The 22,982-nt window shown below is 33.5% G+C and overlaps 1 long non-coding RNA gene across 1 annotated transcript; it reads left to right on the top strand.

Moving 5' to 3' along the window:
• Window positions 1-4,715: 4,715 nt before the first annotated feature.
• LOC120163056 lies at window positions 4,716-6,355 on the top strand. Its single transcript, XR_005519615.1, has 3 exons — window positions 4,716-4,986; window positions 5,648-5,726; window positions 6,231-6,355. It is a non-coding gene; the product is annotated as an uncharacterized LOC120163056 (long non-coding RNA).
• Window positions 6,356-22,982: the final 16,627 nt, after the last annotated feature.

Genomic DNA, 22,982 nt, shown 5'->3' with positions numbered 1-22,982 from the left:
AACATATAATAGGGGGCTAAACTAAACAGATTAAAATGTTAATAGCTAAATCTAAACAAAGTAAAAAAACATATTAGGGACTAATATGTAAAAATACGTGAAAACTATAGGGACCTAAGGATAATTATACACTTTATTTAAGCCTAAAATTAATATGTTAAACTAAAAAGGGAAAAATACAAAATTAGTCCACATGCATTTAAAAAAATTAAAAGGTCAATACGCTGACTGAAGTGTAAAAACACACTAAAAGTAGGGGGACTGAATAGTAATTATACCAAAAATTACAAAGCACAAACATAAATGGGTAAATTAATGAAATGGTCTCTGCCAGTGGCTACTTTGCAAAAACGCACGTAAATTTAGGGGAAGAAAACACAATTTTCCCCCGAAAGTGTTTTATAAAAGCTAACTTTTTCATTTTTTTATTTTATTTTTCCTTTTTTAAAATTTTTTTAGAGAGAGAAGCTCGCGCCGCCGGTCGCCGCTCCGCTGTCCGGGCCGTAACAAACCGCCATTGCCGCCGATGGCCGTTGGCCACCAAAAGTTACCAGGAGACTCGTCTCGAGCTCCTCGTTATAGATCTGGACTCGGCTTCGCACGAAACGATCTCCATCACCATGAAAATGGCCGAGACCCTTCGACTTTCCTAGGCTCGGGTGACTCCTCCGACAACCTAGGTAACACTAGATATATTATTGCTTTTTTTAGCCTTTTTTTACTATAAAAATGGTTAGTTGTTAATATATATATATTACAGGTTATACATCTTTTTCAAACGAAACTAGTTTTTTTTCAAACTATATGAAAGCCCCCTTTTACCAAATGAAACTAGTTCTTTTTTTTCAAATTACAAGAAAGCCCCCCTTTTTCCATGATTCAAACTAAAAGCAGCAAAGAAAAAACAAAATAAAAAAACAAGGAAGGTATTCGAAATCAGAGGAAAAAAATAAAGTAAATAACCTTTGAAGGTTTCTTGTTATTGTTTCGAAAAGAAGATGTTACATTGTTTTTTCTTGACTGACCAACCCCCTTTACAGTATTATGTTTGGGGTTTTATACCCGTTTACAGAGAAAATAAAAAATCATCACTTTTGTTTTCTTCTTTGTTGCTTTCTGTAGGTGGCAGAGTGTTGGTGATGGTGGCGTGCTAGAGTGACTCTCCTTTGGTTGGGGCAGAGGGAGGTGGCCTCTGGTTGGGGGGAGGGCGGCTACCTAGGGCTAGGTTTAGATCCAGGTCGGGTCTAATTCGGGTCTGAATTGGGGATGTTCGGGTTTGGACTTGGGGCTTGAGGCCCGATTTTTTTTTGTTTTATTTTGTAATGGGTTTAGGTTTTAATTGGTGGGGTTTGGTTTAAGGCCCGGTTGTAAATTGTAAAGGGTTTAGGTATTATTTTTTTTATGTTTGTAAATAATATTTATAATATAATAATGATAATAGTAATAATATAGGGGTAAATTCGAAAAATGATGATTACATAATCCTTGCCATAATTTGAAGAATCACTAAATAAATTGATCGAGATCTATAGAGTCACTCGGATCTATAGACATATTAATACACGTCCAATAAAAATTAGATTGCATTAGGTGTAAGTTACTGAATCAATAACAATATAAATTCTTAGGTAGCGTATGTAATTAATTAATAGCATACAATATCATACAATACATAACATGTCTCAATTTAGTCTTAGAATCGACTAAACTCAAACTCTAATATTACTAAATGTAACATTATTAACCAGATCTAATTGAGAATCAGATCAACGATGTTACGTGACTAATCAGAATCAAAATGATAATTTTTTAAAAACTTAATTTGATTATCATATAAACAATAGATTCAATCATGATTTAGGCGACTAACATGCAAGTATTTAATCAGTTGAAGCCGTTACTAACATTTACATGCAATTTATTAACATAAAGGGTAAATTATAAACATCACAAAGATTAGGTATTAATTGCATAACTAAATCATTTTATACAGTTGGTATCGAAATTATTCATAGGGTGCCGATAGTGTATTAATACAATATTAATACTTCTTAATTTAATAGGAACTTTGAACCTCAATACCATGATTTGGTATAGATGCATATAGCTTGAGTTGAAACATTAAACCATTATTTATACTGGTACTACTCAAGAAGCATCAATACTCATTATTAAAGAATACATTAAAGCTAATAGTATCGATATTGTTATCAATACTTGATATTGTATAGGAACAATATCAATACTCGATAGTGGTATTGATACTCATTTAGTGTTTATAAACTTTTATCTCCCTAATGAGTTTCGATATTACATAAATGGTACTAATACTCTACACACATTATCGATACTAAATTAACATTCAAAATTTAGCCTAGATATCAATACTTGCACTACAACAAAAGTGTTATGTAGCGGCGTTTGGAGAGTAAATGCCACAAAATTTAAATATATAGTGGCGTTTATAATCCAAACGCCACAAAAAGATACTTTAGCGGCATTTTTCCAACAAACATCATAATAGAGTGGTAATATAGCGACGTTTATAGTATAAATACCGAGATAGGGTTGTTTATAGGGGCATTTTTCTAAAAAAATGTCGAATAGAGTAGTAATTTAGCGGTATTTATAGCACAAATGTCGGAATAGGGTTGTTTATAGTGGCATGTTCTAATAAACGTCACAATAGTGTTGTTTATAGTGGCGTTTTTCCAACAAATGTCGTGATATAGTAGTAATTTAGCGGTGTTTTTAGGAAAAATATCGTAATAGGGTTGTTTATAGTGGCATTTTTAGACAAACTCCACAATAGGGTTCATCAATAGTGGTATTTGTTATAAAAACGCCGCAAAACATGTACTATAATGGCATTTTTTAAAAAATGCCTCCAAAGGTTAAATATATGCTTCACCCATTTCACCTGCCTGATCCCTAAAATCATTTCAACTATGCTTCCCTAAAAGGGATTTATCTGGTACAACAACGACCCTCACACGATTCCAAGTGATGTCGTCTTCTGTATGTCCCAGCGACCAAATCGGCCCTCTCACCGGCGAACTATAACACAATTGCAAGGTTTGATCCCTTCTCTCACAACTGAAATTTTTTATTTATTTTTTGTTGGTATTCTGAAAATGGGGAAAACACAGAAATCTAACGTATTTGAGAAAAATAATAGCTTTCGAATAGGAAATTAAATAATATCTACACATAGTGTTTTACTGGTTTAGTGCTTTGGAGTAGTATTTTTCTGCTTTCCAATAGGAAAATAATAGCTTTCGAATAGGAAAATAATAGCTTTTGAAAACGTGAACAAATGGTTGTGGTACAAAAAGCAGGTGTTGCCTTGAGTAAGAGAAATTATCGTCGGAATGTCCACGTGGCGTATTTGCTTTGACGATGGATCAAATTATCGTTGGGAGACTATCGGTCCGTACTTGCTGTCGAAACTCGATGATGACCCGAAAGGAGCTCCTATTGATCTATACCCTTCCATGGTCGATCTCCTACTTGAAGGTAATAATCGCTGAAAGTTTCTGTCGCTATATTTTTATTTTGTACTCTAAAATTTCATAGATCGTACGCATGTAGGATGTTCAAAGCTTATTGAGAACGATGATAGAGGAGTGGATAAATACCCGATGTTTAGAACAAAATTTGGTAACTCTGTGGCGTTAAAAGAATCTTCAATTGCAAAAGCATTATCTATCCTCAATGAAGATGACGTTGCCTCTACTGTTACTCCAAGTAAACGTTTCTATCATCAATTTAAATTTTTTTAATGTTTGATTCATTTCCCAAGCCACCTGCAATCAAGTTTCATACTGTAGGTGGAAGGTCGTTATCTGTTTCAAGTGAAGCACTGAAGCGCACAAGGAGTCTTCTTGGTGAACCGGAGGTAGGGGACTTATTTGGTGAAATGGATGAAGAGTTTCTCCATATAGCGTTTACACGGAGGAAAAACTTAACGATGCGTCGTCAAACAAGGATAACTGTTTTTTTACGTCCTTTCCCCACGAAGGAGCAATGAAGACTAAATTCTAGTGAACAATATGGTGAAGACTGTTTATGCATAACTTTAATGTTTCTAAATTTTAATGTATTTTGTTGTTAAGTATTTTTATGCATAACTTCTGTCTTAATTAAAATGTATGGTTGTTGTTAATTAGATAAAACTACATGATAGTAAATTTAGTTTATGTAGAGCAAAAATGAAATATTTAAAATCAATTAATAAATAAAGGTAATTAGTGGCGTTTGTATCCAAAAACGCCGCAATAGATTCATCCATAGTGGCGTTTTTCCAACAAACGCTGTAATATGGTTTAAATATAGTGGCGTTTTTTCAAGAAACACCGCAACTGAGATTTATTTTGCGGCATTTTTATACAAACACCATAATAGGGTTTATCAATTGTGGCAATTTACAAAAAAACCATAATAGAGTAATATTTTAACGGCTTTTTTAACAAACGACACAAAAGGTTAATCTATAGTAGCGCTTTTCTCCACAAACGCCGTAATATGTTTCATATATAGTGGTGTTTGTGTAGAAATGCTACTGAAGAATAAATACTTTTGTGGTGTTTTTATGTAAACATCGTGATAGTTCTGTAATTTAGTGGAACGCCGCAATATTAATAGCGTTTGGTTTAAAACGCCACAAAGTTTTATAAAACCCCAAATTTCTTCATCCCCCCGAGCCTACGCTCAGTATCATCTTCAGTAAATTGGGCTTGAAATTGAATCTATTGCCACCGTCCGTTCCTTGCGTCTTCAGTATCATCTTCAGTAAATCGCACCTTCAGTCGTCAGCATTCACTCCGTCGGTTCCTTGCGTCGCGCCTTCAGTCGCCACCATTCACTCCTTCGGTTCCTTGCGTCGCGCCTTCAGTCACCACCATTCACTCCGTCGGTTCCTTGCGTCGGTTCCTTGTATTAAATTGCATCATTCATCTTTTGGCTGTGCTCAGGTTGATTCTCAAGGTAAGCTTGAACCAGAAGTTGAAGATCTACTTCTGGAGATTGCTGATGACTTCATAGACTCTGTAAGGCTCTACTTTAAGGGCTTACCTTGTTGATATTTGCCTTTCTGTTTTTGGAGTTATGGAAATGTGCATTTATTACTCAGTTTGTGGTGGAAATTAACCTCAAATCGTAGTATAAATAATGTCATAGGCTTAACTGTTATAAATATAGACATGGCTAGCTTTGGGGTTTTTTGGTCAGATGTAGCCTGAATACAGCAAAATACTTTTTAAGAAATCCATGAAATTCTTCCTGCAATATTTTGTGCTTAGCCTGAAGAGAAATCAAATATTTGGGCTGACAGTGGATGGTTTAGAAGACATTGGGTTTACTTAAGTTATTTGATTTTTATGACTACATTGGGATGGTGAAAAATTGTTTTAATTGGTAATTTTTGTAATAAAAGTTTAGTTTTTCTGTCAGTTAATGCCAACTAGCCACTTGCTTGCAGTCACAGCTATACAACTAAACTGTCCATATGTACTGTTGTCTTTTTTTTCATTCATTTTTTTCAATCTTTCTTCTTATTCTTCTCTGTGTCCTCCTCTTTGGTACATTAATCAGCTGTTGAGCAATAATCTTATTTGTTTAAAACTTACACCATTTTACTCATTTTCAGGTGACAACACTTGCACACAGTTTGGCAAAGCATAGGAAATCGTCAACATTAGAGTCCAAGGATCTCTTGCTACACTTAGGTTTGTGCTTCACTATTTTTCATTTCTTTTGAATAGTTTTGTTGATGTGATGGTCATGGTACAATATATATTTGGATAGTTCTCTTATTTTTTATCACATGGGGTAAAATTCTAGAATATTTAGGTTTTCTATGATTTGAAGTTTGCCGTAATGGAATCCGTGTTCTCTGATTTCTCTCCTTTACATAATTGTGCAAAGTTACTTCATGCTTTCATATTAATAACTATATGCGAGTTTAAGCTTACATTCGCAACTTTATACATCATGTTGCTGGTGGTCAGTAGAATTTCAAAAACTTATTGTAATCCATGCTTAATATTTCCTTCCAGGAGCTGCTTCTGATTCACTCTTATATCATGTACATTTTGATAAAGTATGTTTTACTTCAGTATTGCAAAAAAATTTAGATGTTGAGTCTGCATAAGATAACATATTATAGTTTCTTCATCCTCTGAGTGAAGCCAATGGAGCTATAATGAAAGTTGAACATGGGTTATTTGCAGAGAAAAACTGGAAATTGACTGTTACAGGATTTTCAAGTGAAGAGCGGAATCAAAGAAGCCCGGTAAGCATTTCTGTTTGTTGTTTACTAGATGTCAGTGCTCAAAATGTCTAAGAATTTTGACTTCAATGTATGTGAATTCCAATTTCCTTTTAGGGTTAGGAACTCATCGTTTAAAACCCATCTTTGGTAGTCAAAATTTACTTTCTCTATATTTATCTTCCACATTCTACTTTGCCTGATAGCTTGAAACCGTCTGAGCTATCCTCTCTAGCATTTGTGCTGATGTTATTTCCTTTTGCTTTATATGAAAATATTTGATTATTTGCAAAACAAGAAAGATTACAATCGATGACGATGTATCTTGTTTTCAAAATATGCAGTTTTCCAAACTTATTAAGCCTCGCCATTTGCTTTACATTTACTTTATAGCTAATGGACGAGATATAGTTGGCTGTCAATATGTTCTTGTCTCCATCTCCTATTGGATTCTTTGTTAAACTTGTTTAGCTGCTTAGTTTACTTGATTCATTTCTCCATCTCTGTAGTTCCTCTCATGTCAATGAATCTCCATCTCTGTAGTAACTAACCTGGCACTTTTGATAAATCATACTTTTTTGAACGATTGAGTAGTCGCATATATATATTCATATGATCTGATCCAGTCTAATAAAAATATGGTCCAAATAGATTCTTTTTATGTCCTTTATGGAGCTTATAAAATATAAGGGATTATCTTGAATCCTAATAGTATAGGATAACTTGACTCGGGCTGATTTGCAATTCTCTGCTGCAGCCTGCTCCATGGATGCACTTCCAGAGTGAAATCCTTAATTTGTTTCCTTTTCTCATTCTTTGCGTTGTAAAGAAGGTTCTCATGTCTATCAGGTATCTCTTGACCATTTTTATTTGGAGTGTGTGATTTGCCACTTTTTTCTTTAATTATTGATACTGTTAGATGTTATGCATTTTTTTTTGTCAATAGTTTTTGTTTAACACACCTGTGCCTTTTGCTGTCAATTTTGTTTCGTATGTGTTATCTTATGCACAAACCATTTGAAATTTCTAGTAAATTCTAGGAACATCTGCTTCACTTGGGATGCTATCCTGTCTTCAAATTATAAAGTACTACTTTTCTTTCTTTAGTTACATTGCAGAATGACCTTACGTTCAAGATCTGATATGCTCCAGTCACATGTATAAAATTATATCGTGGGTCCCAAATATCTGAATTCTCAATGAAAATTGTAGGAGTAAATAAAACTAGAGCATTCAACAGTCTAATCTGGGGTGGTTTCATTTTCGTTATTTTTCCTTTCGTTTCTTGTTATTTTAGTCTTCAAAATATTGGTACTGCTGGCATTGTTTAGGATATAGATACAAATTCCTCAAACTTTAATAGTGTGTCTAGTTTTGTTTGTAGTGATGTTAATATGTTATTTTATCTCATTTTCTTCTTTTTCAATTTTTTGCAATTTGACTTACTGTCCACAGACCAGAAACTTACAAGCCAAGTTAAAGAAATTGTTGGGCGTATTAAAGGTCGGTTTGGATCATTGACTGCAGTACCAATTCATCACCTGGTACAAGTTTAATTTTCATGCTTTACTGCTGTATTCATGAATACTTTTATGTGAACCGTGTTGCCTGTCATTTTGGCAAACTAGTATTTATCTTTTTACCATCCTATTTTGAACATAATGTGCATGTATTAAAGATGATTGAAAACATATGTGCTGCTATTATTCAAGTAGAGTCAAATTTGAAACATATTGCATAAAATTAGAGTACAATGAAGTAAAATTGAGTGGAATAAGCAGTTCCTCATTTCTTATTTTGACATTAGAGTAGAGTTGAGAATTTATCATAATGGGGTTTTTTCAGCTCATTCTTCCCAGTTTTGCCTATAGTATCGGTACTGATAGAACAATACCGATAACCTTACCCATATTTTCCCTTTTTAAACCCGATTCTTAACCAAATTAACATTTGAGATTTAAATTGCAGAAGTAAGAAATGGATAAGAGTTGGATGGATTTCTCAAGGGTCAGCGAAGAATATCGAAATAGAGTCGAACATTTTCTAAATCTAGCTTTTGTGAATGCAAGCCAAGAGAATATGATTCTTTGCCCTTGTAAGAAGTGTGCTAACATTAATTGGCACATTCGTGAAGTTGTGTACGAGCATCTAGTTGTGTTTGGATTTGTTCGGGGGTATAGAAAATGGATATTTCATGAAGAATTTATATCTGATAGATTTGCTTCCACTAGTTATTCGACTTATCCTACTACTTCTCACCATCGAACTATTAGACAAGATGACATGGTAGGGATGTTGCGAGATGCATTTAATATGCACAATCGTCATCAATCTGTTACAGAAAATGATTGTGTTGAAGATGTTAATGATTTCACTGAGATTGGAAGAAGTGGATGTGATGAAGAGCCAAATGGAGATGCGGCAAAGTTTTACAAGTTGCTGAATGAAATGAATGAACAACTTTATGAGGAATCAAAATATTCAAAGTTATCTTTCTGCATTCGTCTTTTCCACTTAAAATGCTTGGGAGGGTAGACTGGTAACTCTTTTACGTAATTGTTGATGTTACTCGGAGAAGTGTTTCCTTTTGCAAAAATCCCTCAATCATGCAAAGATATGAAGAAAATGAAAAAAGATTTGGGTTTTGGATATGAAAAAATTCATAGTTGTCCGAATGATTGTATGTTGTATTGGGGTGATCGGAAAAATCAGGAGTCTTGTCATGTATGCGGAAAATCTCGATGGATGAATAGGGATGCAGAAAATGTGAGTGAGGATGAAGCTCAAGCACGATCAAGAAAGAAACCGGTAAAGATTCTGCGATATTTTCCTCTCATACCTAGGTTACAAAGATTGTTTATGTCCTCCAAGACTGCTGAGTCTATGAGGTGGCATCATGATGGCAGAACCGATGATGGATTATTACGACATCTTGTTGATTCTTTAGCTTCGTCATTTGACAACAAGTATCCAAGTTCTGTGAGAGATCCTCGAAATGTCAGGCTCGTTCTTGCAACTGATGGGTTTAATTCATTCAAAATCACGAGTACTTTGTATAGTACTTGGCCTGTTATACTTGTTCCATACAATTTGCATCCGTGGATTTGCATGAAACAATCATCTTTCATCTTATCCATGATAATCCCTGGTGAGAAAGGCCCTGGAAATGATAATGATATTTACATGAAGCTGCTAATTGCAGAGTTGAAAAGGTTGTGGGAAGGGGTCAAAACATATGACGTGTTGAAGAATGAGAACTTTAATTTACGTACGGCTTTATTATTGACAATTAATGATTTTTCTGCGTATGCAAATTTATCTGGTTGGAGTACCAAAGGTCGTTATGCTTGTCCTTGTTGTGTTGCACAAACATGTTCGAAGTGGTTGTTTAATGGAAAGTTCTCTTATATGGGACATCTTCGGTGGTTACCTGATAATCATAGATTTAGATGTCAAAAGAATATGTTTGATGGTGATGAAGAGTTTCGAAATGCTCCTGACCAAACAACCGGATCTGATATATTCTCCATGTTGAAAAATATCAATTTTACTTATGGAAAGATGAATCAAGCAACTAATACACGATCAAAGAAAATGACAAATCAGGTCAAAGAAAAGGACAAATAAGGTAGACTTGTGAAAAAAGAGGAGTATATTCTTCGAGTTGCCTTATTGGAAGAATCATATTTTGAGACATAATCCTGATGTAATGCATATCGAGGAGAATTTTTTTGAGAATATTATCGGACCATTCTAAATGATAGCAGAAAATCTAAAGATAATCTCAAGAGTAGACTTGACTTAGTCGACATGGGAATTCGACATGATCTTCATCCGCAGTTACATCCTACTGGAAAATATTTATTGCCGCCTTCTATTTTTTCTCTTTCGAAGAAAGAAAAAGAAGTGTTTTGCACGGTGTTGAAGGATATAAATGTCCTAGATGGGTATGCATCAAACATTTCTCGATGTGTTAGTGTTAAAGATTGAAGACTTTATTCTTTAAAGTCACATGGTTATCACATATTAATGCAAGATTTACTGTCAGTAGCTGTACGCGGTTGCATGTCGAGTAAGGTGACATCTTATATCATTGAACTTTCTAATATAATGAAAGCCATTTGTGGGTAAGTTCTGATGGTTGAAGAACTTGATAAATTACAAGATCGAGTCGCCTTGACTTTATGCAACTTGGAGAAGATATTTCCGCCTTCATTCTTCACAATTATGGTGCATCTGTTAATTCATCTTTCTCACGAAGCAATAGTTAGTGGACCAGTTTTCTATTGATGGATGTACCCTATAGAGAGGTGTTAATTGAATTATATGTTTCAAATGATTACTGATTATACCTTTTAATAGAATGTATTTACGTAGTATGTTGTTTTGAGTATAGGTTCTTGAGCAAGTTGAAGTCTTACTATCGTAATAAGCGTTATCCGGAATGATCAATTACTGAAGGGTATTTGGCAGAGGAATGTATGATATTTTGCTCTAGATATTTGGAAGATGTTGAAACAAGATGGAATAGACCAAATAGAAATGATGTGTTCAGTACTAATGACTTACTTCAACATTATTTGTTTGGAAGTTATGGCCAACCACTAGGGAAAGTTGAAATTGCACACTTAGATGACACATCTTGGGTACAAGCACACCGATATGTTATTTTCTATCACGATTCAATAGATCCCTTTCGCACGTAAGTCTTTCGGACCCAATACTAATGAAATCTCTTAATCTTTTATATTTATCATTTTTAACGACATGATATACTTTATAGTGAGTTTAAAGAAGTCTTGAGATCTTGTGCACGCTCCCGAAGATTACATCAGCGAGAAATACATAAGTTATTCACATAAACTTTTCATGATTGGTTAGGTCAGACGGTAAGCAACTAAATCATTCCACATAATTATAAATAATACATGTCTTAATTTTTATATCGGAATCAATGCAAATTAATTCACCATTCATGTGTAATAGGTTTGGAGTGGGAGAGAAGTTAGTGAAGATGTTAAATGGCTTTCTCAAGGTCCGAATAGAATAGTTAAAAGATATAATGTCTTCCTCATTAATGGGTTCAGGTTCCACACAAAATCTCATGAAAGATTAAGGATGACACAAAATTATGGAGTCTTAATTACTTCAACTACAAGTTATGCTAGTGTCAGGGAAAATAATCTGTAGGAGGGAGATGTTGATTATTATGAAATTCTTACGGACATTATTGAGTTATATTATTATAGAAAACGAAAGGCTGTGATGTTTTGGTGTGACTAGGTTGATCTAAACAGAGGCATAAAAAAAGATAAATTCGGGTTTACAATGGTGAATTTCTCTCGATTAATTCACAATGGTCAACGATCGATGGATGAATCATATGTATTTTTTTCTCAAGTGAAACAAGTATTTTACTGTCACGATCCAATGGATGACGGTTGGTATATTGTGCTTCGTAATACTCCCAGAGACTTGATAGACATTGGGGATGGAAGTAGAGATGACATTGAAACAAGATCAAAATGTTTACCTCTAGTAGCACAAAACTTAGAGGAAGCTATCACTAATAGAACACAATTTCAATGGGTTCGGGAGGACATTGATGAAGATATTTATGACAATTGACATTACATAAGAATGTCGTAAGATTTTATATCTTAATTTATTTGTTTATAATGTTATAACTTTTAATATGTTGTCTTTCAATATATTCATTAATTAAATCATTTTCTTTTTACAAATGTTTTTTTATTACAGATATCATGTCGAGGAGAAAATTAAGTGATTTGCGGGTTGTTCGAGCTTCTGAAGAGCATGAACAAACAAATAATGAGGAATCGAATGCTGCTGACTCTTCCGAAGTTCCTATAATTGTTGAAGAAGCTATAGAAATTCAAGGTAATATTCGAAACTTTATTTAATAGTTTGTTCATTTTCAAAACTTACATTTAATAATTTCTTATATAGTTGAAAATGTTGGAACACGCAAGAGTAGATGACGTACAACATTGAAGGAATTATACCAACTTCTTCCTGGGCACCGTGTCAAAGTTTCAAAAAACAATGTCGGTCAACCTATTGGCCCAGAAGCACGTCTTCTATCCGGCTACTTAGGCATAGTTGGACGTAATGCTAATCTTTTACTGATCAATTATGAGTCATGGCGCGAAATGCTTAATAGTAACAAAAATCAGGTGTTGGATTTTGTTAAGGTAATAATGTCATTATAATAGATACTTTATAACAATTCAATACTAATTTATACTTACGTTGAACACTTATTTGCTGTATAGGAGAAATTTTCTTTAGAGGTCTCTGACGATTATGTGAAGCAAGCTTTAGGGAAGAGATGGAGAGACCACAAGAGCTCCTTAAAAAAGAAATACTTCAAGAATGATCTCAACCTTGAAGAGAATCTACAAATTGTCCCACCTGGAATGCTCAGGTACTAATAGGAAGATGCATTCAGATTTTGGAGTTCACAAAAAGGACAGATATGATTTATTTATCAAAAATAATTTTAACGAATTATAAATCATCATTAAAAGTGGTTGTTTGCAATTGTAGGACCAAGAGCATATTGGTGTTGCTAGTAGGCAACAACAAAAGTTTACGCACACGGCTGGATCGAAGAGTTTTGCTTGTATAGCTAATGAGGAGGTATTATAGATTATTCACATAGTTATTTGTTTTCCGTGTATATACTAACTCAAACTAATTATATTATGGTACATTGTAGGAAAATGCATCTGGTTCTAAAGTTGGTCGAATCAAACTCTTCGACATGACACATACAAAGAATGATGACACTCATATGACTGTTGAAGTTGCAGAAATTATGGTACGTTTATTAGATAGAAGATTTGAATTATGTTTTATTTATATCTATAGCATGACATTTTTAGTTGAATTAATTATTTACTTTATTATTAGGAAATTTGAGGGAGAAAATGGCGGAGTATCAAGCTACGGCTTCGAGTCAAGGTCTTGTTAATGAGGATGACATTGAAAATCAAGTTATTAATGACGTTTTGGGTCCTAAAAGATATGGCTGGGTGAGCTGTCAAGGATCATTCGTTACTCCCACCAAATATTTTGGATTTAGTTCATCTCAGTACATGTCATCACAGTCTCAGTCTTCCCAATTAGAAGTTAGTCATTTAAAACAAAAGTTGGCTGAAATGGATCAACAAATGGCTAACATGAAAGCCGAAAATTAAGCGAGGGAAGCAGAGATAACAGCAGCGGAAGCACAGAGAGAAGCAGCGACAGCACAGAGAGAAGCAACATATCAGCAGAAATGTCAAGAATTTGAAAAACGACTACATGATATGATGCAAATGTTATAGAAAACGCAACCTCAGAATCCACCATCTTAGTCTTATTTGTGTTATATGTTTTGTTAATGTTACTGAACAATGTTTAACTGAATTAATATTACGTTAATGTAAACTTTTAATTATTATATTGGATTTGATGTTGGTTGTTATGGAAATTGAGTTTGGTGTTATTGATGTCATGTTCGTTGGATAATGGAACATGATGAAAAAAACAGATTTGGGGTAATTGAAGAAAATATTTAAATTGTTTCAATTCTGTGTTCTTTAGCGGTGTTTGTAAAAAAATGTCGCTAAATAACAAAAACAATACCGGCATTTTACATGAAAACGCCATAAATAATTTAGATATTTTGTGGCGTTTGTAACAAAAAACGCCGTTATATACCAAACCTTTTGCGACATTTGCATCCAAAAAACGTCGCTATATACCAAACCTTTTGCGACGTTTGTATGAAAAACGTCGCAAATTATCTAATTTTTTGGTGGCGTTTTATTATAAAACACCACTATATAACAGACTTTTCACGGCGTTTGTATCTGAAAAACGCTGTTAAATATCTTAACCATTTGCGACGCTTACAAAAACGCCGCTATAGATGTAGACATTTTGTGGCGTTTGTATCTAAAAAAACGCCGATAAATATCTACACTTTTTGCGGCATTTGTGGGCAAACGCCGCTAAATCGCAACACCTATTGCGACGTTTATTCAAGAAACGTTGCTATATCTCTTCACCTATTGCGGCGTTTTTTGTTGACAAAAGCCGCGAACTTTAGCGGCGCTAGTTTTCCCGACGCTTCTTGTGGCATTTTTCATATCGCCATAAACGTTTTTTGCGGCGCTTTAAAACGCCGCTATAGGTAAAAAAGCCGCAAATGTACAGTTTTACTGTAGTGTTGACATGATAATATCGATACCTACTACTGATTTGCTATTAATACATTATGTTTATATCAATACAAAATGCACAAATTAGTTAATTTTAACTTTCAAACATGCTCGTAAGTTCTTCAAATTTTATCCATGTTATGTTTAACATGTGATATGATCCACGACATTTCAATAATACGACATATCATCAGTTTCATCAAATTTCACTCATGTGTAATTAACATTCTATCATGCTTAAAACATATATCTCATAAGACATTTCTTCATGAAATTTAATATAATCTTATGCCTACACAGTTTGTGCATGGAAGCATAATACACCAGTTCATCGTATTCGTAACTTACATAGGTATCATATAACATATCACACAATAGACACACGAAACATACCAACTAGGAGTCAGCATTTGATCGAGTTGAATTGAGTCAAAAAATTTCAAGTTATTCGAATTGACGAGTCATATTTTATAATTCCAACTTGATTTGAATTATTTTAGTCGATTCGAGTTTATAAAATTCCAGTCGAGTCGAGTTTTCAAGTTTATATTTAAATTTAATTGTAAATGTTTATAATATTATGATACTATTTGATTCCATTTCAAATGGTTTTTTATAACCTTATATGATACATATATATTTCTTCATACTTTTATCATATGTGATATACATATATGATATATCTTACAGAGTCGAGGGACGCGACTCAAACTTGAAAATCAATTCACTAGTTACTAAAAATTTCAAGCTATTCAAGTTGTATTTTATAACTCGACTTGAACTTGAAATTGAATTTTTTTTCGAGTCAAGTCGAGTTTATGAAATTACAACTAAAAGTCAATTCGAGTTGAGTTTTTTCAACTCGAGTAGAAAAAATCGATTTTTCCAGTCGAGTTTACGAAATTACAGCTTGAAATCAATTCGAGTTGAACTTTTTTTAGTCGAGTTGAAAAATCGATTTTTCGAATCGAGTCAAGTTTTGCTCACCCCTAATACCAAATCACTTTAACGTATATTACACACAAAATACTTTATATTTTACATAGCCATCATTCTAGGAGTTTTAGCAAAAGTTCATTACACTAGCAAAATCGTAAATGACTTATAACAGTTAAAACACAATTTCAAACTCAACTACGATGATCGATACATTAAAAATCTTTAAACAAACAAAATAAGCTTATACAACTTAGTAAGATAGTCATAACCATAAACCATATTTGAATGACATGTCTATAATCATGATCTTTTCATACTTAATAATAATGGCAATGATATCTATATTGACATTAATGGAATCAATAATAATAACAATATCAAAAATCATGATTATATTAATAGTTATACAATAACCCGATGATATTCTTTCAAAGTATGAATACATGAATTCTTATACATCGCTGTTAATAATGCAATAGCACATCAATAATGGTCAATCCCTCAGTTACTAATGGGACATAAGTCTAACCAACATCAACATCCCTCCATTACTAACGAGAACAAAGTCTAAATAATACTCGTTCAAGCGTTGTGGACTCTATAACATGATAATTATATCTCGAACTCAACAAGATAATCATGTGCAATAAATAATCACAATAAAATGTTTAACAAATAACCATATTTGAACTCTTCGCTCGATCATCCCATGTAATCATATAGGCTTACCAATACTTTCTATTAACAATGTTTGCCATCCTTTTTTCTCTGAGTCAATGATCATGCATATAATATTGCATACGTAGTAATGATCACTACAACAAATTAGGGTTTTAGCGGCGTTTATTTAGCTCTATAGCGGCGTTTTTAAGCGCAGCTAAACACTTTCCCGGCGTATGTAAAAATGCCGCAATAAGCGCCGCTAAAACTAACGCCGCAAAAGGTAGTGGCGTTTGTGAACAGAAAACACCGCAAAAGGTCAAGTTCTATAGCAGCATTTTAAAGAAAAACGCCATAAAATATCAAGATTTATAGCGGCATTTTTAGAAAAACGTCGCAAATTACCTATCTTTAGTGGCGTTTGTTTTCTAAAACGCCGCTACATGTTATTATATTTAGCGGCATTTGTGGTAAAAAAATATCGCTAATAACTATGTGTATAGTGGCATTTTCTTCACAAAATGTCACAAAAGAACCTAACTTATGGTGACTTTTATTTACAAACGCCGCTATGGTTAACTGATTTCACATATATCATTTTCTATTTTATATTACGCAAATTTAATATTCTATAGCATTATCTAATAACAGTAAACTTAAAATTGGGGGACATGACACCAAACTCTGCTATTAGGAAGTCTTTGGGGTGGTGCCTGTATCCGAAAAATTGAGGGAGGGAAGACTACGGTGGTTTGGGCATGTCCTTAGGCGACAACCGTCGGATACGATCAGGAGGGTAGAGTCGATTACAGTCGACGGTGCCAGAAGGAGAGGACGACCAAGGCGAAAGTGGAAAGACTGCTTGATATCTGATTTGAAGGATTTAGCCCTTACCGAGGACATGACCTCTGATAGGAAAGTATGAAGACTTAAGACTAGGGTAGCCGAGTAGTGCGAGCCACATCCATAGGGTGTATCATCTCTGTCTTCTTTTAATGTCTTTGTAGTAATTTACATGATCTCTACTTTTTATACGTTTTTTGTCATTGGAATTTATGAAGGCTTAGAACTAGGATAGCGGAGTAGTGTTGCCTTAATTTAAGTTTTAACCCTTTTGACTTCATTCTTTTCTCGTAGCTTGCTATCGTTGACTTCTGTGTATCATACTCTTCATGTTTCCTCTTTTTAAATTTAGTCGGATCTTACATTTCTGTCTATATGCAGATATTTTTACACAGATTTATTTTCAGGGATTACTTCTCATTACATACGCGCATACGAAGACTATATATGAAAAGTGTCCAACTATGTATTTATTTATTCATTTATTTATTTATACATACATTGTATTTTATCTTTATTTTTAATTTTCTGACTGTCGGAGGTCTTCCACAGAAGCTGCTCTCAACCTGGAGTTGGGGGCAACCTACTACCCTACCTCTCCCTTACCCTATTACATATGGGAATAGGGTTTTGTTGTTGTTGTTAAAATTTATTTACGACACAAATTATGTAGAAAAATAAATCAAAATTTATAAAATAAAATTAAAATGTAACATAGTTCAACATTGTTCACTAGAATATCATTGAAAGCTCAACTGACAAAGAAAGAAGGAAAAGAGGCATGTTCTGTTCTTGGAACTACTGCAAATTAGTCTCTACCTCAGTCCGGACTTTTTTATCCACTGACTGGGCAGCCAGCAGAAATTGAGTGATCTTCATAGCCATTTTAACTAACATGCAATTGGAAACAAAAAGCACTAATCAACATTGGTGAATAGGACACAAATACATCACTAGAGATTGCAGCCAGTTATAATTGAACAATATCAAACAGTCATATATAGTAATAATCATGGTTGGAGCCTTGGAGCAGATGTTGAAGGAACAAACTTATCAAAACCACACAAGTTATTCGGCAAACATAAATCAACATTTACCAAGCTTAATATAGAGTAGAATATCATTGCCAATGATAGGTCAATAGTGACAAATATGCTGAAACAGTGAAATCATACTTTCCACTAAAAGAAATTAAATCCCTATACTTAAATAAGAATATTAAAATTTCAAGTGCATGCAATAACTTCTTTGTTCAATTTCTTAATCACTATCCCTCTCAATGATATTGTCATATTATTTGATTTTGAAGTTCAACCTAAACGAAGAAATAAAAGCATTACTATCTTACAATTACATAAACCCAAAAGTTCTTCAAACCCCCTTCGCACAATCACAGAAATCAAACAGTTATTGCTAAGAAAAAGGGGAAGACCTTAGAACATAACATAAAACCTTTAATCTCATTCCTTTACTAATCAGAGAATCAACCAAACAGAACAAAAGAACACACGTGAGTGACGATAATCAAACAAAAAGAACAAGCAAACCGAGAACATGATATATGAAAAAGATTGTGGAGGCCGGAACAATGATAATGATTAGTTAATATCAAAGGATTGAACAAAAAAATCACATAAGAGAATTCAAACAAAATATCACCTCTATAGAACCCATACCTCCCGGAGAACAGGAAATTGGAAGTTCCTAGCAAGTTCCAATCCTTTGCAAACATCGTAAAAATCAGAAAGGCTATTAGCCTGCATCATAGACATTAATTATATTTTCACCAAACCAACCACAACTACTAACCAAATAACAATTTAATTCAATAACCAGAAAAGCTAAATATTCGACACAATTGTAACTATTAAGAAATTATATCTTCACCTGCTGACCAGCTAGCTTGTATACATCAAGTGCTTGGACAGCTTCATGTCTAGGCATCTCAAAAAACTGCAATGAAATCACAAATCAAACTATTGTGAAAAGGGGGAGAAAATAATTAAAAAAAAGTATCAACCTGAAATCAGGAGTAGACATCTAAAATTGATTAAAGCAAAACTATAGACAATATTTCAACCACATTCAACCAAACTCTAGCTCTTCCTAAATATTTCCTTTCACAGGGCTATTGTGTACTTAGAACCATCATCTAATCTCCTTTCAAACATCATGATCATTTCTAACCAGATTATGCGTAATGCATTAATTTATCCAGTTTAACACACTATCTATCCGTGCATTTTGTTTATAACAATGTAAAGTATTTTTCACTCTGGCATTAAACAAAGTGTTAAAATAACAACTTACCTCTTTTAACAAATAGATTTTTCTTTGCCATCTCTATGTGCAAAAGGGACTTTAACTCGGCATCAAAAACCATTTCCTAGCACACATCCGAATCAAACCCAATCAGTGCTTTGAAAAAGAGAGATACCTCAGATGAGTAAAATAAAAAATGCCAATTAAATAAATCTATAATACTTGAAGGGCATCCTTAGCAGCAACTGCAAATCGCGCATTTGAGAAGAGAGCAAAACCCATAGGCTTTTCTCCCTTGTAGTTCACTTGCGAAGCTTCATAACCTGGAAGCCATCTCAATAAATTCTGCAACTCTCTCTCTTTGACATTTTCAGGAAGACCCGTAATGAAGATAGTCCGAACCTAAATCCAGCACAAATTAATTACAATATCCAAGGAAAGTTCAACGACCTTGCTTTAATACTTCAGCTTTTTAAATCTTCTTTGCTAAAAACAAAGTAACTAAATTGTCAAAATTTACATTCAAATAACGAAATATATGTAGTCAGTTATTAAATTAATTTAACTGATTCTCAAGTGCAAAACGAAATTCGAATTTCTATATAAATTATCTATAAACAAATACTTTCATGGAGTGAATCAATGGACTACACAATGTTATGCTGAAGAAAATAAAGCGAAACTAATTTTTTTTCAAAGCTGAAAACCAAAACATAACAAAACCCCACTGAATTACATGTAAAAAACCATAGATATGAAACTAAAACAGATATGAAAAAGGAACAGACGAACTTGAAGTGGAGATTGATATACCTCAAACAAGTCTTCGATGAAGCAGGGAGGCTTCGAAATAAACACACACAGTCTGGGCAGAGAGAACTTAGGGTTTTTTTATCTCTCACACACACGAAAACACTATTCCCAGTGTTTTCTTATGTTGTTTTCCTGCCGATGCCAAAGCCAAACAAAGAATTGAAAAAAAAGAAAACAAAATGAAACGAAGGAGAGGAGGAATCGGCTAAGAAATGACTATAGATTTTTTGAAGATATGAGATTTGATGATTTCAGGTATTTCTCACCTGGATTAAGCTCTCCTGATGATCCAAGCTCTGATCTGACATCGGGAAGGTTGGGTCTTTGAGAAGAGAGAACTAAAGCTAGAGTGGCTTTGAGTTGATATGGGATAGTGGGTCTGTATTCTAGAATCTTCTCCACCATTTTATTCACATCGGATTCCAGCTCCTCCAAGTCTTCTTCGGAGTCAAGCTCCGGTTCAGCTTGTCGATTGTTAATGCCAATCTCAAGGGATTTGTGTTTGTTGTTTAGAGTCATGGAGTAAAAGGGGTAGATTTGAATATTTTTTTTCACTTTTGGGAGATTAGGGTTTTGAAACTTGAGGCGTCTGAAGATTTACTAAGCGTTTTAAAAAAATGAAAAGGGTTAAAGGGGAAATTGCGTAGGAGTCTTTAGCGACGTTTGTAAATAAAAATACCATTAAAGTACGAGTCTTTAGCGGTGTTTGTATAAAATTGACACTAAAGTACGAGTCTATAGCGGCGTTTGTATAAAAACGTCACTAAAGTAACAATCTATAGATAGCGACCTTTTGTAAAAACATGCCACTAAAGTACTACTTTATTGCAGCGTTTGTTGAAAAACGCCACTATAGATGAAGTCTACAAACGCCGCTAAAGTACTACTCTGTTGCGGCATTTGTATAAAAACGCCACTAAAGTAATAGCCTATAGCGACATTTGTAAAAAACGCCGCTAAAGTACTACTCTATTACGACGTTTGTTGAAAAAACGCCACTATAGATAAAGTCTATAGCTGCGTTTGTAAAAAACGCCACTAAAGTACTACTCTGTTGCGGTGTTTGTATAAAAGCGCCGCTAAAGTTACCATTTTGTGGTATTTGGAATGTAAACGCTTCTATATGTTTAAAGTTAGTGGCGTTTTCTCTCAAAACGCCGCTAAAAACGTCACTGTAGAACATTTTTGCTGTAGTGGATCAACATAACAATCATAATACAAGTGAACACACTCATCTAACCGAAGCTGCTTGGTTTTGACTTAAATTAAACACTACCAAGAACTTTAGCCTTCCCTTTTTATTTGATGGCCTCCATCAAATTTTCTTGCTTTAGGAATATAAAAAGAACATATATTTAATGACAATATAACCAATTTAAACGTAAACCCTCATATTACCATAAACCTTAATTAAGTTTTGATTTTAGGTTTAAGATTAACTTACTCGAAATCAAAAATTGAGATTACCAATGGAACACTTATGAGATGATGATTATAAATATGCATTTACATTTCAATTTGGGAAGGGAAAGAGCTTGAATTTTAGAGAGAGAATTTAAGGTTTCTAACATTAAAGGCGTAAAACAAAGTTTGAAGATGATATGAGAAATGACATTCTATTCTCTTTTACCATACCTTTTAACCGATGAAAGACAACTCTCCAAGGAAGGTCAGCTAAGTTGTTAAATTAAAGAATTTAAGATAAAATGATTAAATTATAACAAATTAACACCTAAGTTCTTATTCACCAATTTGGAAATGGTGAAATCTCATGGTTAGTCCTTCATTTTTTCTTCTTCTTCAAATTAATCATTTTATGGTCTAATTATACCTTTATCCATTAATCTTTTTCTTTGTTTTCATTTGAGCACCTAAGTTCCCATTTTTTACTAAACCATTATATTCTTAATTTATCATATTTTAATCCTTAGCCTATTTAAAAGGTCAATTATTCTTCAATCTAATCAATGAAATAAAATTAATCTCGATATAAGAAATCTAAAATACTGAAGTAACTTATCAAAAAAATTCAATCTTCATATATCAGAAAAATTCTAGACCAGATTTTAGGGTACATGTGTAATGTAACTCTTGATACATTTATGGAATCAGAATGATATTTGAGATAAAAGGATTTGATGTGATTATTTATAGTGCAATTATATTAATTTGTGAAAGATTGAACAATTAGGTGGAAATTGAGGGGTTATATAGAATAATCCAATAAAGGACTATATAAGAATACATGTCACTTATTCCTTGCTAGTTAGCTTTTTTGTTCGTTGTTATCTTTGTGAATTATGTTGAAAAGTCAAGCAACTTTCGGTGGAAATTGCTATTCAAACTTTCGGTGCAAATGATTGATAATTGACACCGAAATTATTGAAAAATGGGATGGTAAAACTGCACATTTAGTCCCTATACTTTAGGGTATTTATAAGCTTAGTCCTTAAGCTTCAACTATAAATACCCTAACCCATTTAGCTTCAAAACCATCTCAAATAATTCTATCTTTCTCTCAATACTAGAGAATTTAGAGAGTTTTCTTGAGAGTTGTTTTCTCTTTTTTATCAAGAGAGAATTGTTATTGTTTTCTCCTTGTTAGATCGAGAGAAGTTGTAATTCCTATTTTCTTATAGTGAAATTCTTCTATCTTTTCCCGTGGTTTTTACCCTATATTATTTAGGGATTTTCCACGTAAAATTTGTGTATTATTTATCTTCATTTTTATTTTCTCAAATTTTTAGTTGCGATTTTTCTCTATCCGATAGCTGTATTCCGCAACAATTAGCATCAGAGCCAGATTTGAGTGTGTAATATCTACTTATTATCTTTGTGGTTGCCACCAAAAAGTGGATCCTCGAACATAAGAAAATAAGAAGGTATTACCCATTCTCTGAAGGTTCCAGAGAACTATTCACGATAGTGAAATAGTGGGAGCTATCCGTAATAGAACTTATGGCAAC

Source organism: Hibiscus syriacus, unplaced genomic scaffold, assembly GCF_006381635.1.
Source record: "Hibiscus syriacus cultivar Baekdansim isolate YM2019G1 unplaced genomic scaffold, ASM638163v2 tig00111427_pilon, whole genome shotgun sequence".
In the NCBI taxonomy this organism is placed as follows: Eukaryota; Viridiplantae; Streptophyta; class Magnoliopsida; order Malvales; family Malvaceae; genus Hibiscus; species Hibiscus syriacus.
The sequence above is the reverse complement of the archived record's forward strand: the minus strand, read 5'-3'. Positions and strand labels throughout refer to the sequence as shown.